This window comes from Scyliorhinus torazame, chromosome 28, assembly GCF_047496885.1.
Source record: "Scyliorhinus torazame isolate Kashiwa2021f chromosome 28, sScyTor2.1, whole genome shotgun sequence".
NCBI lineage: Eukaryota > Metazoa > Chordata > Chondrichthyes > Carcharhiniformes > Scyliorhinidae > Scyliorhinus > Scyliorhinus torazame.
The window spans coordinates 16,702,745-16,720,350 of NC_092734.1; the positions used below are offsets into that span (position 1 = coordinate 16,702,745).

General features: G+C 50.6%; 1 protein-coding gene across 8 annotated transcripts in view; it reads right to left on the reverse strand.

The window, feature by feature from the left end:
- The window catches only part of zmiz1a (zinc finger, MIZ-type containing 1a), a 1,215,152-nt gene that overhangs the window by 1,179,369 nt on the left and 18,177 nt on the right, over positions 1–17,606 (reverse strand). The gene's annotated exons all lie outside the window — the stretch shown is intronic.

Genomic DNA, 17,606 nt, shown 5'->3' on the forward strand with positions numbered 1-17,606 from the left:
CCGGCTCTTGGAAAGCCTATCAAGCCCATGCCTCCACCCTATCCGGTAACCCAGTAACCCCACCCAACACTAAGGGCAATTTATCATGGCCAATCCACCTAACCTGCACATCTTTGGACTGTGGGAGGAAACCTGAGCACCCGGAGGAAATCCGCGCAGACACGGGGAGGACGTGCAGACTCCGCACAGGCAGTGACCCAAGCCGGGAATCGAATCTGGGACCCTGAAGCTGTGAAGCAACAGTGCTAACCACTGTGCTACCGCGCTGCCCGCACGGTATGTAAATGTAAACACATGGAAACAGGCAGATTCCACCGAACTCAGAACCTTGTGGCAGAAAAGCCTTTCACCAGGGACTGGGCGGGAAAGTTGTCAGACCAGTCGCCCTCTTGTTTGCTTTGGGTGTCTCGGGATGGTTCGAGATGCTGGTTTTTTTTTACAAGAGCTTCAGTTGCCGAGGGTAACAGCTGTGCAACCAATGCTGGCCAGATTATTTATTTTATGATTCGCAGTATGATGACAAGTGCGTTCTAATGAAGCCACTCAATGTAGCTCTTTCAGCGAGAGCTTGGCGCAGCTTTACGAAAGGGCACAGCCGACTACCCAATGCAACGTTTACAACAGGAACGTTTCCACATTCCGGGCCCCATCGCTTGGATTACAGGAGAAGCAGTGCCAACACGCTGGCTTCCGGCCTTCCCAGTACAAAATACACCTCTTCCCAACTGACAGGATGCTAGATCACATTGCAGCGGGGATTCAGCACCCTTGTTCGAGGGAAGCACACGGGGACCGGAGAGACCCAAGGCTCATGAAATGCCAGAATTCCTGGTGTTTTCCCCGTCCAACAGCAGGGATCAGGTTCCCTGCAGCTCCCATCACCTTGCGCTGCCCACGGTGCGAGGAGGTACAAGGAACATTTCAAATAAGGGGTCGCTCGATTAAGAGGGACAGGAGAAATGTTTCTCTCAGAGGGTCGGGAGTTTCCAGAATTCTTCTTATTTATCCGAATCAAAACCCCTTCATAATTTCAGACACTTCTATTAAATCTCCCTGTAATCTTCTCTGATTTACTGCTTCCAGCTGGTACATGTAATGCTGTGGCAGAATGTTGCCTGTATAAGAACAGGGAGGGAGAGGCAAGACACTCTGCAACGAGCAACATACCTCCCGACTCCCCAAAGCCTGTGTACGGTGTACGGTGCAACTCCATTGTTACAAAGCTTTCGACACTGCAAGGACAGTGCAGCCCACTTGATCGACACCCCATCTGTACACTCGCACACCAACAGATTCAAAAACAGCTTCTCCCCCCACTCTTACCAGACTCCTGAATGGCCCTCTTCTTCACTGAACTGATCACTCCACACATCTTCTCCACGGAATAATAATAAATAATAATAATCGCTTATTGTCACAAGTCGGCTTCAATGAAGTTTCTATGGAAAGCCCCTAGTCGCCACATTCCGGCGCCTGTTCGGGTACACGGGAGGGAGAATTCAGAATGTCCAAATTACCTAACAGCACGTCTTTCGGGGCTCATGGGAGGAAGCCGGAGCACCCGGAGGAAACCCACGCAGACACGGGGAGAACGTGCAGACTCCGCACAGACAGTGACCCAAGCCGGGAATCGAACCTGGGACCCTGGCGCTGCGAAGCCACAGTGCTAACCACTGTGCTACCCATAACTCTGCCCAGAGTGTAACACTACACTCTGTATGCTTCACCCGACGTCTATGTATTTACATTGTGTTTCTATCGGATGTCCGATGCTTTTCATGTCTGGAGCGACCTGCCTGGGCTGCACACAAAACAATACTGTTCACTGTACCTCGGTACACGTGGCAATATATCTAAATCGAATCTAACATACAAGACACACTGCAGCAACTCAACACGCCTTCTCCCAAAGCACCTTCCAAATCCATGGCCTCTGCCACCTAGAAGAGGGTACACGCGTGGGAACACTGCCACCTGCAAGACTCTCACCATTCCCACTTGCAAATATCATTGTTTGTTCACTGTCACTGGGTCAAAATGCAGGAGCGCCCTTTCCTAACAGCCCCCCCTAACAGTGCTTACACCTCACAGACTGCAGCAGTTCAAGGACAATTACGGCTAGGCAACAAATACTCACATCCCATAAAAGGAGTAAAAGTGAAAGGAACGCAGACACCAGGAAGGTGCCAGTCACACACCCAGTACCAGGCTGCAGCAGTAATGTCATTGCTGCTGGGCTAGGGGTGAGAGCGGGCAGGGAAATCAGCCCCTTGCCAATCACTGGAAAACTGATGAGACTGTGATGCACCCCATGGTGGAAAGCCCAATGGCGCTTGAGTCGACGTTTCCATCGCCACCCTCACCCGCCATGAATGGGTGGAAAGCTCGCTGGTGGGCAAACGGGAGAAATGCTGCTTCATTATCCGCCTCCCCGTCATTTTGGAAACAATCCCATCACCAGTCAGGGTCTTCAGGAGAGGAAAGAGGAAGACCAAGTGGGGAATTTTGCCCCACAATTTCTTTAGATTATCACATAGAAAGTGACCATTCTGCCACGTGAACACTTTCTACCGCAGCTCATCGCCCCTATTCCAGTGCCGTTGTATCTTTGAGCAGATGAGGATGACTCCTGTGACTTTATCAATGCCAAGGCCACCTCAGCCTCGTCCGTCCATGACACCCAATGCACGCTCTTCAATTGCACTAGTTTAATAAAATATTTATTTTGCCGTCTTGCCGAGTTAATCTTTCAACAGAGCACGAGAAGAACAATAATACCTTCAAGTCAATATGCTATTAATTCTCTGTCTCGACCTCCCTGACAACTGCGGAAGGTTTAAATCTGCAGGCAACAAACGCGTACCTGTGTGGGTTCCTGGACAGTGTCAAAAACACCTGAATCCATTCAAAGCAGCATAGACGGAGAGAGACATTCTCTTCAACTGAAACAATCTGAAGGTGGCTGCAATTTATTACCCGCCCCACCCCCCACCCCCACCCAATAGAAACCAGGTGCCCTCTGTGCGACGCACAAGTTAAGAGATCACATCCAAGGTTAGAATTCTCTCCACACATCAACCCTCACACCTCTCTGCAACGTTAGAGTCAGTGGGGCATCCCACCACTCCCAGAAGAGAATATTAGCAGATCAGTGAGATACAAATGAGCAACACAGGGCCACTGCAGTGCCCGTCCGAGAAACCAGTGCAAATGTAGGGATGGGAGGAAAGAGGAGTCTTCAATTAAGGGGCAATTTAACGTGGCCATCCACCTACCCTGCACATCTTTGGGTTGTGGGGGCGAAACCCACGCAAACACGGGGAGAATATGCAAACTCCACACGGACGGCGCCCGTGAGGCAGCAGTGCTAACCGCTGCGCCACCGTGTCGTCCACCATCTTGCCAATTTTAATTATAAACTGGACACTGCCAGGAAGCAAGATTGAGTGAATGGGGCGCGGCACCAAGGAGGAAGGTTCTGAATGGCATAATGGAGGCCCGAGAACTGGATTTAAAGGGAAAAGCGGTTTGTGGCATCGGTTTAACTGTACAAGCGACAAGGGGTCATTCTGGTTGGTCTGGTGATAGGTGGGTTATCCAGAGGCTTCAAGCGGCATAACAAGTCTGAACCACTTCCACAGCTGCACTGACTTCAGTTAAGTGGCTTTGAACCCATCGGAAATAAATAGATGCCAGGAAGGAAGAACCTACTCAGTACGCAGAGAGTGGAATTTAGAAAATTTGGTGGTGGGGGGGGGGGGGGAGGAGGAGGACGACGTGTATAGATTGAAGAGAAAGGCATGGACATTGAGATCAATTCTACAGAGCTGCAGAACTGCTGTCTGCAGTGGCCACATTTACCAGTGCAGTTGCGGAGCATGACAAATATTCCGACAGACGTTTGTCACGCTCTTTCCAATTATCCTGAATTTAAATGCAACCGAAAGGCAGTAGGGGAGATGGAAGGAGGGCGGAGGAGATGGAAGGAGGGCGGGGGGAGACGGAATGAAGATTGAACCTCCAAACAGTGGTTGCGGGGATAAATTCTGTTCCAATTTAGGCCGAACCCGATCCTCTTCAAGGTAAAGGGATGGCAGCTCTGCCCATCAATGGGAGGCCAAACTCGCCTCGCCATTTTATTGGTCGGGATGAAGGGGAAACGGGCCCACAATTCCGTGTTCCATGCTCGGCTGGGCTCAGGGTGCTATCGAGAGAAAAAAAACCACATGGAAAGATGTGAGTTGCTGTGTTGATAAGAAATGGCAGCCGGGCTTCTAGATTAGCGTTGGTGTGGAATTAACTCCAGTCCGGTGGCAGGGCTGCGATCATAAGAGATGAAGACAACGCAGATGGCAAACGCAAAAGCTGACAGAAATTGATAAAAACTTCATCGCGAGACTGAGAGAGCATCAATCAAAGCATTAAATCTCTTTCTACGTGTGCCTCGGAATTCCACCAGATCGGAATTCCACCAGACCCTGCCAAACCATATTTATTGAGAAATGTGTGATTGGATGGACACTGTATTACCAACATTAACGACGTATCAGTCTCTTCAATTACAAGAAAAACAGTCAAATTGATTTTTTATTATCCGCGGAGTTGCTCACATTTCATTTCAATTCATCCACCCTCTTCAGAGACTTCAGCACGCAATCCAGGCAGATTCTCCGGCGCAGTACTGAGGGAGCACTGCGCTGTCGGGGGTGGGGAGCGCCACACCGTTGGAGCTGCCATCTTTAGGAAGCTGTAGCGATAAAATGAGCCCCCCCCCCCCCCCCCCACCCCTGGCCACCCGCACAACTGGATGTCAAAGGTCCCGTGGCTTTCTGTCAAAGAGCAGAATAATTATCCCTGGTGTCCTGGCCAATATTAGACTCTTCATCAGCAACACAAAAACAGGTTGTCCCCACATTGCTGTTTGTGGCAAAACGCGACGCACAATTGGTTCATGTGGAAGGGAAGGCGTTGATTGTCTTTTGACTTTCTCGGCACCTTTGAAGCTCGCACTGTGGCATACGGCACAGAACTTGCTCTGACTGCCCCGATGGTTCAGGCAGGAAATACAGCCACTGCGCTATACAAAACAGTATGCCTTTTCCCTGGTCTGCCTTGCGATATTCCACATGGGTGTCGGCAAATGGTCTCAGCACCGTTGGTTAGCACTGTTGCTTCACAGCGCCAGGGTCCCAGGTTCGATTCCCGCTGGGTCACTGTCTGTGCGGAGTCTGCACGTTCTCCCCGTGTCTGCGTGGTTTCCTCCGGGCGCTCCCGTTTCCTCAGTCCCGAAAGACATGCTTGTTAGGTGAATTGGACATTCGGAATTCTCCCTCCGTGTACCCGAGCAGGCGCCGGAATGTGGCGACTAGGGGCTGCTCACAGTAACTTCATTGCAGCGTTAATGTAAGCCTACTTGCGACACTAATAAAGATGATTATTGTTGTTGAGGTCTGGATGTGCTGCAAAGTGGCCAGGTTTGTCGAGTTGTACTTTGCAAAAGTCCTCACCTCTTGCAGAAAGGGGAGCTACCCCACTTCCCCATTCATCTCCGACTGCGTGTCTGAAACAGATTTCCAAGACTTGAACCAAGGGGCCACCTGGACATGCTCGCTCAAACACACACACTGCACTTCTCAAAGCATCCCAGCAGGATGTGATGTGACCAGTTCGAAATACGATCCTTCATCAGAAGGTGCAGACTTTATTGAAGAGTTCCAAGTTAGTGCCCAACATCAACACAGTGCTTCAAGCCCCATTAATGTTAGTGTTACGCAGAATCCACAGGTTATTCTGAAGCACAAAATCCAGACAATTATCACTGGACTGCAGCATAGGATTGTCCATCAATCTCATACCCAAATGTCATGACTTTTCTTCTTGAAGGTTTGTGTCAAGCCTGCCCTGGGTCTCTGTCGCTCCCTCACTCAAATTGGTATCAGAAATATTACAGTAACAAAGCTCCGATACTAATTAAACACGGGCCACAAAAAGTAGGGATTTTTTTCTCCCCCTATCCCTAAACAAAATTTTGAATGGATAAACTTGTTGCAAGGGTGTGTCGGAATAAAACAAATGTCTTTGAATAAAACTTAGCTGTTGCATCACCACATTTACATCTTCCGCCATTTGACTGGTGGCTTAAGGGCCATTGGCTGCTAGATTGGCTTTCTTCATGTGACACCTCTTGGTGCTGGCCCCAGGAGAGTAGTACAATCCCTACAGTGCAGAAAGAGACCATTCGGCCCATTGAGTTTGCATCGCCCCTCCGAAAGATCACCCCCACCTCAGCACATTCCCCCGCCCTATCCCCATAATTCGTAACCGCACCTAACCTGCACATCTTGGGACTGTGGGATGAAACTTGCAGAGTGCCCGGAGGAAACCCACGCAGGCACGGGGAGGACGTGCAGACTCCGCACAGACAGTGACCCACAATCGCCACTGAACCCAGGTCCCTGGCGCCGTGAGGCCACAGTGCCACCCGGCATCATGGGGGTCCTCGGCTACCGCCTGAAATCCTGACCATCAGGAGAGTCAGCTCTTCTCAGTGGAATCAGAGGGAACAATGGAGAGGGATAACGAAAAGGCTTGAATCATAACCTTAATTGCCCTTTATCCCACATCGATTAACAAGTTACAAATTACCACGAGGTCGGTCAGGGAATTAATTCTCCAGCAGGCCACAGCCCCAAAGCTGACTGGGCAAACACAAATGTTAACGTCCAACGGCTGTTCAGGTTGTGGGGTGAACCGAAACAGGAAAATTATACAATTAACTGAACTGGCTGCGGGCACTCCGAGATTTACAGCAAATCATTTTTCTGGAAATGCTGAATACAATCTAACCTGATTACACTAGGATCATTTGATGGGTACATACTACAGCATAAACCATTCAATAAACCCCGCAAGGAGTTCCAATCCTGCAGTCTGCGCCCAGCTGCCATAAAGAATACGATTAAATTCATCTGATGCGCGGCCAGTCCACTTTGTCCCAGCATCATCAATAAATGCAATTGCTGTTAGGAAGCCAAGACGGTTCCAATCACCCCTCGCTGCTGCCACCCCGCACCCCAATCCACCTCTCCCATCCCCCCCCCCTCCCCCAATCTCCCCCCCAACCCCCCTCCCCCAATCTCCCCCCAACTCCCCAATCTCCCCCCAACCCCCCACCTCCCAATCTCCCCCCCCAACCTCCCCCCCAACCCCCCCCACCTCCCCCAACCCCCAACCCCCCCACCTCCCCAACCCCCCCCACCTCCCCCAACCCCCCCACCTCCCCCCAACCCCCAACCTCCCCCACCTCCCAATTCCCCCCACCTCTCAATTCCCCCTTCCCCAATCCCCCCCCAACCCCCCTCCCCAACCCCCAATCCCCCTCCCCAACCCCCCTCCCCAATCCCCCCAACCCCCAATCCATCCCACCTCCCCAATCCCCCCCCACCTCCCCAACCCCCAATCCCCTCCACCTCCCAATCCCCCCCCACCTCCCCTAACCCCCAATCCCCCCACCTCCCCCAACCCCCCCCACCTCCCCCAATCCCTCCCACCTTCCCCAATCCCCCCAACCCCCCCTCCCCAATCCCCCCAACCCCCCACCTCCCCAACCCCCCCCCACCTCCCCAAACCCCAATCCTCCCCCACCTCCCCAACCCCCAATCCCCCCCACCTCCCCGCTCCCCCAATCCCCCCCACCTCCCACAACCCCCAATCCCCCCGCCTCCCAATCCCCCCCCCCAACCCCCAATCCCCCCCACCTCCCAATCCCCCCCTCCCCAACCCCCAATCCCCCCCACCTCCCCAACCCCCAATCCCCACCTCCCCCAATCCCCCCCACCCCCAATCCTCCCCCTCCCCAACCCCCAATCCCCCCCACCTCCCAATCCCCCCCTCCCCAACCCCCAATCCCCCCACCTCCCCCAACCCCCAATCCCCACCTCCCCCCATCCCCCAATCCCACCCCACCCCCAATCCCCCAACCCCCAACCCCCCCCCACCCCCGACACTCCTCCACTGCCAGCCCTCTGAAACAAAGAATTGTTTTTTTTCAACTGCCTGGGGGAGAGTCAGTGTGGTGAGGCTTTGGTGAGTCAGAGGGGCATTATACAAAGACCTGACGTTGATACAGTACGTTTCACAAGAGGGCGTCCCAAAGTGCTTTGCGTTTAACTAAATACTTTTGAAGTGTAGTCACTGTTGCAATGCCGAGAGACAAGCAGCCAATCTGCACCCAGCCAGGGAACACAAGTCCGCTCCTTCCTTGCTCAACATTGGCAGTCGCGTTCCTGAAAAGTGCAACTTTAAATTAAGCAATGTTCAGCGGAATCCCCGTTTTCCCGTTACAACCACTGTAATGCTTTCTGGGGGGGAACGTTCCCACCCGGAGGAACAAAACATGTAAACATCGTACCCTGTTCAGTTCAGTTACTATATTTGCAATCAAAATAGAATTTGAAATGAATACAAAAGGAATCTGCTGACCTCCCGCTCGAGAGGTCACACCAAAATGGCGGCAATTGGGGGTCATGTGACCCTGCGTCGCCCCCGATGCTAAAAGATTTTTAATTCACATCCGCAATGCTAAATGCAAATATCGGCCCCATTTAAAGCACAATGTTAAATCCAGATGACTTAAAAATGAGGCAACCGAAATCACAGAATCGTACAGTATAGAAAAGTCCCTTCATCCCACCAAGCCTGCACCAACAAAACAAAACTACTCCAACCAACACTAATCCTCCTTTCCAGCACCATAGCCTTGAACGTTAGGACATTCCAAGTGCTTATCCAAGTACATTTTTAAGATTGTGAGGTTTCCTGCCTCAACTACCTTTGCACCTTAAAATTATGCCCCCTCGTTATTGACCCTTCAACAAAGGGGAACAGCTGCTTCCTCTCCACCCTGTCCATGCCCCCTCATAATCTTATACACCTCAATCAGGTCCCCTCTCAGTCTTCTCAGCTCTAAAGAAACAACCCGAACCGATCCAGCTTCTCTTCATAGCTCAAATGCTCCACACCCCAGGCAACATCCTGGTGAATCTCCTCTGCACCCGCTCCAGTGCAGTCACATCCTTCCGATAGTACGGTGACCAGAACTGAACACAATCCTCCAGCTCGGACCTAACCACAATCCTGTATAGGAGTATAGTGTTCAATTCTGGTCGCCACACTACCAGAAGGATGTGGAGGCTTTAGAGAGGGTGCAGAATAGATTTACCAGAATGTTGCCTGGTAGGGAGGGCATTAGTTATGAGGAGCGGTTGAATAAACTCGGTTTGTTCTCACTGGAATGACAGAGGTTGAGGGGAGACCTGATAGAGGTATACAAAATTATGAGTGGCATAGACAGAGTGGATAGTCAGAGGCTTTTCCCCGGGTAGAGGGGTCAATTACTAGGGGGCATAGGTTTAAGGTGAGAGGGGCAAGGTTTAGAGTAGCTGTACGAGGCAAGTTTTTTACGCAGAGGGTAGTGGGTGCCTGGAACTCGCTACCGGAGGAGGTGGTGGAAGCTGGGACGATAGTGACATTTAAGGGGCATCTTGACAAATACATGAATAGGATGGGAATAGAGGGATACGGACCCAGGAAGTGTAGAATATTTTAGTTTAGTCGGGCAGCATGGTCGTCGCAGGCTTGGAGGGCCGAAGGGCCTGTTCCTGTGCTGTACATTTCTTTGTTCTTTGTTCTGTACAGCTCCAACATTACCTCCCTGATCATAAAATCTATGCCACAACCGATGAAGCAAGTGTCCCGTGTGCCTTCTTAACTACCCCATTAACCAGGGGTCTGAGGACCACCAGCACCCCAAGATCCCTCTGTTCTGCTGAGCCTCCCCCGTGTCCTGCCATTCATTGAGTACTCCCTTGTGAGGAGTGTGTGTAGCAATGAGACAAATGACCAGATAATTATTTTACTGCTGGTGCCTGAGGAATAAATGTTGGTCAAGACATCAGCACTCCTTTAGGCTTCTTTTATTGAGGCTTGGGGCCTTTTCCATGCAGCTGGCAGGGGTGGTGGGGTCTGCTTTAATTACTCATTTGTAAAGACTGCGGAACGCGCTCGGTAAACGGGAGTCCCAGCTTAGATTAAGTGCTCAGATCCATAGAATCCATAGAAACCCCCGAGTGCAAAAGGAGTCCATTCAGCCTATCAAATGTGCATCGACCCTCCGAGAAAGCACCTGACGTGCAACCCCCCCCCCTCCCTGCCTTATCCCTGTAATCCTGTACTCCCACCTAACCTGCATACCTTTGGGCTCTTATCGAACATTCTCAGTCTCAGCCTCTCTCTCTCTCTAATTTTCCTCTCGGATATTCAGCCTCTCTCTCTCTCTCTCTCTCCTCTTTGGCTTTCTCAGTCTCTCTCTCTCTCCTCTGTAACATTCGCAGCCTCCATGCCACCTTAGGTGGTTGTTTTTAATCGGTGCATGATGGATGCGATGGGCCGAATGGTCTTTTCTGCGCTGTAGACATCTATGACCCTGTCACCACCCAGGACAATGCAGCCCGCTTACTGGCACCCCATTTATCGCCTTCCCTCCCTCCACCGCCGACACACAGTGGCAACCGTGTGTTCCATCTACAAGATGCCCTTCAGGAACTGTCCTCTGACAGCGCCTTCCAAAGCGGCAACCTCTACCACCTAGAAAGACACGGGCAGCAGATGCATGGAAACACAACCACCTACTGGTTCTCCTTCAAGCCACACACTATCCTGACTTGGAACGATAATCACTGTTCCTTCACTGTCGCTGGGTCAAAATCCTGAAACAAGGGCAATTCTCAAGGGTAATTAGAGATGGGCAATAAATGCAGGCCATGATATAATGGCCATTCCGTTTGCGAGGTGAGTGGACGCAGGGGCAATCCTAAACAGTTAACAACCATTGTAAATAGTCAGTGACACCCAACAAGTACTAGACTACCAGAGGAGAACGCCGTCCTCACGGCGAGGTGAAGGGCATTCAGGATTTGCGAGAGGACAATTTGCAATTGGGATTAAATTTCAACAAAAGAGAACTTCAAAATGCTGCCACAATAACTGTAAATATCCCCCGAGCCTTTCATTATCGAGGATATTGATCAACGGGAGACCTTCAGAAGGCCAAATTAGGACTTGCATTTTGGTGGTTCAAAAGGAAGAGAGAGTGAAGCATTCCTATTTCAACAGCCCAGTGATTTTTTTTTCCCCCTACAAGATAGACAGAAAGCTGGAAGCAAATGTTCAGAACTTTGATTCTGTCTTGATGCTGCAATCGCCGAGTTCATGAAGTTGTTTGGACCTCCGACGGGTTGGTTTCCAACATGCGTCTCCATTAACCACAGCTCCCCCCTTGGGCCCACTCGCAGGCAGCAGCAGGCAGATATTAAGCAGCCTGCCAAGCAATGCCTAAGAGGGATTTTCACTTTCAAAAAAATACCCAATAGAACGGCCTTTTTCGAAAATTAACTGCAACCAATTAGAATACACGGACGACACAGATTCTAAAGATCTCGGATGCTTTCATCCCACGGGAGCTGAAATGTCAGGCCTTCACAATGCAAAACCATTGCTGTGTTTTCTTTGAAATTGCCCCTTAGTGTCCAACGGTTAGGTGAGGTTACGGGGATAGGGTGGGGGATTGGGCTCTAGGTAGGGTGCTCTGTTGGAGGGTCGGTGCAGACTTGACGGGCCGAATGGCCTCCTTCTGCACTGTCGGCGTTCGGCTTGTGCATTTGCCCATTACCACCACAAAGACTCTCGGATTATGAGGCCAATTGGAACATACCAGTTCTCATTCCCACTGAAACCTCCTCCCATCAAACGTCATCTCACCCCATCAACATAGCCCCCCTCCCTTTTCTCTCTCTCTCTCCCCCCCCCCCCGCCCCTTTCCTGTCTTTCTTCCACGCTTCTCTAACTTCTTTTTAAATGCATCCCTGTCACCTGCACAACGCAGTTTTACTTTCTGCAGTCAGAATGGGGCATGACATTGAGGCCGATTAGTTTAGATTTAAAAAAGAATGGCCGATTAGTTTAGATTTAAAAAAGAATGGTTACATGATCAACCTCCGTGCGATATGGTTATTTTGCAGGACTGCTTTGCGTAAATGATTAGTAAACACCAAAGATTTGGGCAAATCTTTGCTGAGGGCGCAAGTCTGAAGGAGGAAGTGAACTGGGAACTAGAGAAGTAGCAGTTGTACAGAGCAGAATACAAACACAATTAGAGGATCACTTACAGAGTTTCCCCAACAGTGTTGGGCATAGTTGGAGAAGGTGGTGTGTGCGGGATGGGGGGTAATTATAAAACGGGGACAGCAAGGGAGATTCCCATCACTGGCTCACTCAGTTGAGGCTTACAGAACAGGCGGGTATCACTTTCCACTGCCAAGCTACCGTGCTGATGGCAATAGGTCAGAGAGCCACAGAGGGGCTCAGTGGCCCTGGGTGAGGGAGGGGGAGGAGGAAAGGTTATATCTGCGAGGCATCATTTGTCCCCCGACTCCTGTCAGGTGAGGACAGGTTAAAACTCAACTGTGATGCACCACAGAGTCAAATAACCTTCGAACACTGACCATCCACTTGCACCAATAGAACGCAGAGTAGTGAATCCCCCCCCCAGAAGACAAGCAGAGCGCAAAATAAACAAGAAAGTAAGATGGGAACATCTTGGGTCCAGTAATAGCACTTTCCTCTTGGGTAGAAAATTGGTGGTTTCGAATCACACTCTCACAACTGGAGGGCAGCACAGTAGCACAATGGTTAGCACTGTTGCTTCACAGCTCCAGGGTCCCGGGTTTGATTCCCGGCTTGGTTCACGGTCTGTGTAGAGTCTGCACGTTCTCCCAGTGTGTGCGTGCGTTTCCTCCGGGTGCTCCGGCTTCCTCCCACAGTCCAAAGGCGTGCAGGTTAGGTGGATTGGCCATGATAAATTGCCCTTAGTGTCTAAAAAAGATTATGTGAGGTCACTGGGATAGGTTTGAGGTGTGGGCTTAAGTAGGGTGCTCTTTCCAAGCGCCGGTGCAGACTCGATGGGCCGAATGACCTCCTTCTGTACTGTAAATTCTATGATTCCATAGTCAAGGCCAATGTGTCAGTGCCGTACTGAATGAACGCTGCACTGCCGTACATATTGTCTTTTGGATCAGATATTAAACCAAGGTCCCCTCTGCCTGTGCAGTTGGAAAGTTCCAATGGCCGTGACAAAGGGTTGGGCTGTTTTCCGAATGTCTTGGCCACCATTCATCCCTCAAGCACCAATTAAAAACAGATCAACTGATCACTTTCTCTCAGTGCCGTATGTGGCACTCTGCTGCCTGTGTGTTTGTCTACAGAGCAACAATAATCCCACATAGAATCCGTACCGGGCAGAAGGAGGCCATTCGGCCCATCGAGTCTGCACTGACTCTCCGAAAGAGCACCCATTCACTCCCCCATTCACTCCGCCCTACCCTCTCTGGGCACTAAGGGGCAATCTATCATGGGCAATCCACCTAACCGGCACATCTTTGGACCGTGGGAGGAAACCCACGCAGTCACATGGGCAGAACGTGCAAACTCCACACAGACGGTCGCCCGAGGCCGGAATCGAACCCGGGACCCTGGCGCTGTGAGGCAGCAGTGTTAACCACTGTGCCATGTAGGAGAAACACTGCGTTTGCTCTGCTTTGAGATGCCGGGGGCGAGTGCGGGAGGGGGCAGAAGGAGACTGCAGCACTTCACCTGGGAGATCAGCTAAAAAGAGGGAGTATCAATGTGGAGACAGGCCACAATGTCACCGATGCACAACTGGCCGCCCGCCAGTTGTGTGGGGCCCGCTGCACAGCATTCCTGTAGTCCCTGCACGGTCCAGCTCGCAGGCAGGGGAGGGCAGCACAAAGACATTTGATCATCATTGCTTCTGGGGCTTCGTGGTTCGAATTTGCTTTCACAGAGCAAACTTCATTCCCTGGAAAGATTTCGCTTTCAAAATGAGAAAAATAGTGATAGGTTTTGACAGCGTGTATTAACGGTTTCAATGGTACCCACTTTCCACTAATTACTGTTTACTGGAGAGTAACAGGAAGAAGAAAAAAAAAGCAAACGTGAAACTCAATATCTGCGCTCCTGGTTTTGAGACACAGCGTGACACGCAAGGCAGCAGAAACACACTACCTGGATTCTGAGAGTCAGCGACTGCTATAATCCAGTGTAATGATTTACAAAGTGACAACTACAGCAGATTTATGGTGGAAAGCAAAGCCACATAAATAAAGTTACTAATAAAGTACAGCAGCGTAGTGGTTACATTATTTGACTAGCAACCCCGAGGCATGGGCCGAGGATCTGGAGATGCAGGTTCAGACCCCACCACAGCAAGCGGGGAATTCAGATCCAATTAATTGAATCAATCTGGAGTTCAATCTTTCCCAAACAAAAAGGATAGTCTCAGTAACGGTGACCATGAAACAGCTGGATTGTTGTAAAAACCCATCTGGTTTGCTAGCGACCTCGGGAAAAGGGAAGACGGAACCCTTATCTGGTGTGGCATGTACGTGACTCCAGACCCACAGTATAGGCCAGGACCAGAATTGACAATTCCGTTGAATTTGACAGAAAGTTATAAGAAATAGGAGCAGGGGGCGACCATTCGGCCCGTCAAGCCTGCCCCACAATTCCAATACACCCACGGTCGATTCCTGGAAGGAGGGGATTGTCCTGTGAGGGGAGAAGAGTGAAAGGCTACACAATGATTCTGAAGTATCTTTACAGAGTCGGTGCTGGGGGGAATGTCTTCTCCCGCTGGTGTGTCTACAATGGAGCTGGTTTAGCTCAGTGGGCTAGACAGCTGGTTTGCGATGCAGAACAAGGCCAGCAGCGCGGGTTCAATTCCTGCACCAGCTGAGAATTCTGAATTCTCCCTCCGTGTCCCCGAGTGTGGCGACTAGGGGCTTTTCACAGTGACTTCATTGCAGTGTTAATGTAAGCCTACTTGTGACACTAATAAAGATTATTATTTAATGGAGGCCACCTTTTAGGGCAGAGATGAGGAGAAGCTCCCTCACTCGAAAGGGGTTGTGGAGATTTACAATGCCCGTCGCGAACATGCTCCACGTGCACCCAGTGATGAGGCCTGCTACCAATGGAAGGACAGCAGGTCAGACTCAGCAGCGACACACAGTGGATACACTGAGAACTCGATACTCGACCCCAGCGAGCTGGTTTTACCCGGTGTGCCTACGCACCACTCAACGACACGGGAAGCTGGAAGGAGTAGCTACGCTCTGGTCGGAGAGCTGCTGTGTACGCAGAGCCGGAGGAGGGTACACGGCAGGCACTTTCAGGAGTGGGCCCAATTCAGCACCAGGACCCCTGCCAAACATCCGACTCTGTGCCAGCTGGAAAGCAGCCTGCCATGGTTAGCTTCTGCCAACCCCAAGCCACCGCTGAATTCACGGGGACTGTGCGAGATCAGAGGTCACATGGGCTGGGCCCCCTTCTGCGTTGGAGTGGAAGCAAGACATTAAATGGCACATTGGAATTGTAAAACCATTTACTCCCAGACGTAACCAAGATGAGGCAGTTAACCAGATTACACACGCCTTTAATGAGTCACAAAACAAACAGCTGATGGCACCGCGTGACACCTGCTGTGCCCATTGTACTGAAGCTCCTCATGCCCTCCCACTTAGCTTGGCAAATATACCATTTTTAAAAATTAATTTGGAATACCCAATTCAGTTTTGTTCCAATTAAGGGGCAATTTAGTGTGTTCAATCCACCTACCCTGCACATCTTTTGGGTTGTGGGGCGAAACCCACGCAAACACGGGGAGAATGTGCAAACTCCACACGGCAGTGACCCAGAGCCGGGACCGAACCTGGGACCTCGGCACCGTGAGGCTGCAGTGCTAACCCACTGCGCCACCGTGCTGCCCTTGCCACGACCAACATGCGCTGCGTCACAATTCCTAACCCAGTCACAGAAACAATCACTGGAGGAAGGGGCTTGTGGCTGGCTTATGCAGTGAGTCAGACTGACTTTTCACCCCTCAAACAGGAGTTCAAATCCAACCCCAAGACATGGACATTTTCTTTGACGGCGAGGTCCCTACATGAAGTGAGTTCCATGTGGACACAGGTCAGAATCTCAAAACAGCCCCATGGTCGCCACTTCCATGGGAGGTGTGCCCCTGGCACAACAGTGGGTGCTCTTTGAAGGCTTCCGAGAAGCAAAGTAGAAGGAGTTAGTTGTATTCTGCATCTAGCTGTGCTTTTATCTGGTCTGACAGAGCTCGACGCTGACAATGAATGTCTGCAATGGGAAGTATTCCCAACACCTTGGTAAACACAGATGAATGAACTAGTTGTAAAACACATTTTACAAATTCCACCAAATACAAATTAGCTGATGTCTCACATTTAGAGTCAGGACTCGGCCCGGGGAGCAGTACAGTAGTGGTTTGCTCGTACAGAATTTGAGCATTGCTCTCAAACAGAGCCATGCTGTCAAAGCTTTTCACCTTGCATTCATCAGGTCTGGTCGCAAGAATACCAATAGTAAAGGGAACAACTATTTATACTGCATGAGAAGAGAGTGGTTGGTTGACAAGTGAATTCTGACTGATAGAGGCATTACCATGGAAAATGTACTAGGGAACAGTTAACTGCCCAGCTTTTATTCAAACTCAAACCAAGCAGGTCCCCTCTGATTGGTCACGGTATTGTCATGGGGAATTAATTAGAGAATGGCTGCCCCCCAAGCTTTGTTTAGTTGAAACAAGTGCAATGGCTGGACATGCTCTTTCTATCTGCAAAGCACAGGGCCCTGTGTCTGAATAGGTGTAGCTTGCATGCGCAAGAGTCACACTGCAATCCCGACTGATCATCGGGATTGTTTTTCAGTGTAATTCTTAGCACAATCAGGATTGCTTAGCAAGCCTTGTCCAGATGCGGAATCACGTCTAATGTTGGGACACTCAAGATGCCAAGCCTGGCTGGTTGGGTAGGATCTGTACTCTGCCCTTTGCGAACGCCCGGAGGGACATACATATGTTTGGCCCACCGGCCAGCGGATCACATCAAACAGCAAGTCCTTGTTTGCAACAATAGGCCATGGACCACGCAAATCCTATCGGCCAGCACCAAAATCTGCTTTCACAAAGTCAAAACCCTTCTGTCACTACTTGTTTTAGGGTTTGAGGGGGGCTCCAAATAACCTGGCGGGTCCCTTTCAGATCACTGCTCAGATGGTTTCGCTGGAAAGGTGATGCAAATGCACAAATGATGAAATCAGTCAACGGTTAATTGTGAAAGGAAGCCTCTGGCATTGACGGATCTTCGGAAATTCCCGACTCCTGCTCTTGGGGAAGATGCCAACTTACCAAGGGGTGAAGAAGGACAGTGAGAAATGTTCCTGTTGATTTCACAGATACACTAAACCAATTTCCCATGATGTCATACAGAGAGAGGGGTGGGGGGGTCCAAGACCAAGATAGAGTGTGGGATAACGGGAGGGGGGGGGGGGGGGGGGGGGGCAGAGGGACACAGATACAAAACCTTTAGTTGAAAAAAAGGCAGACGTTTGCACAGGCAGATCCATTATAAATGTGGGTGGAGGAATTAATGAGAAAATGTTGACAA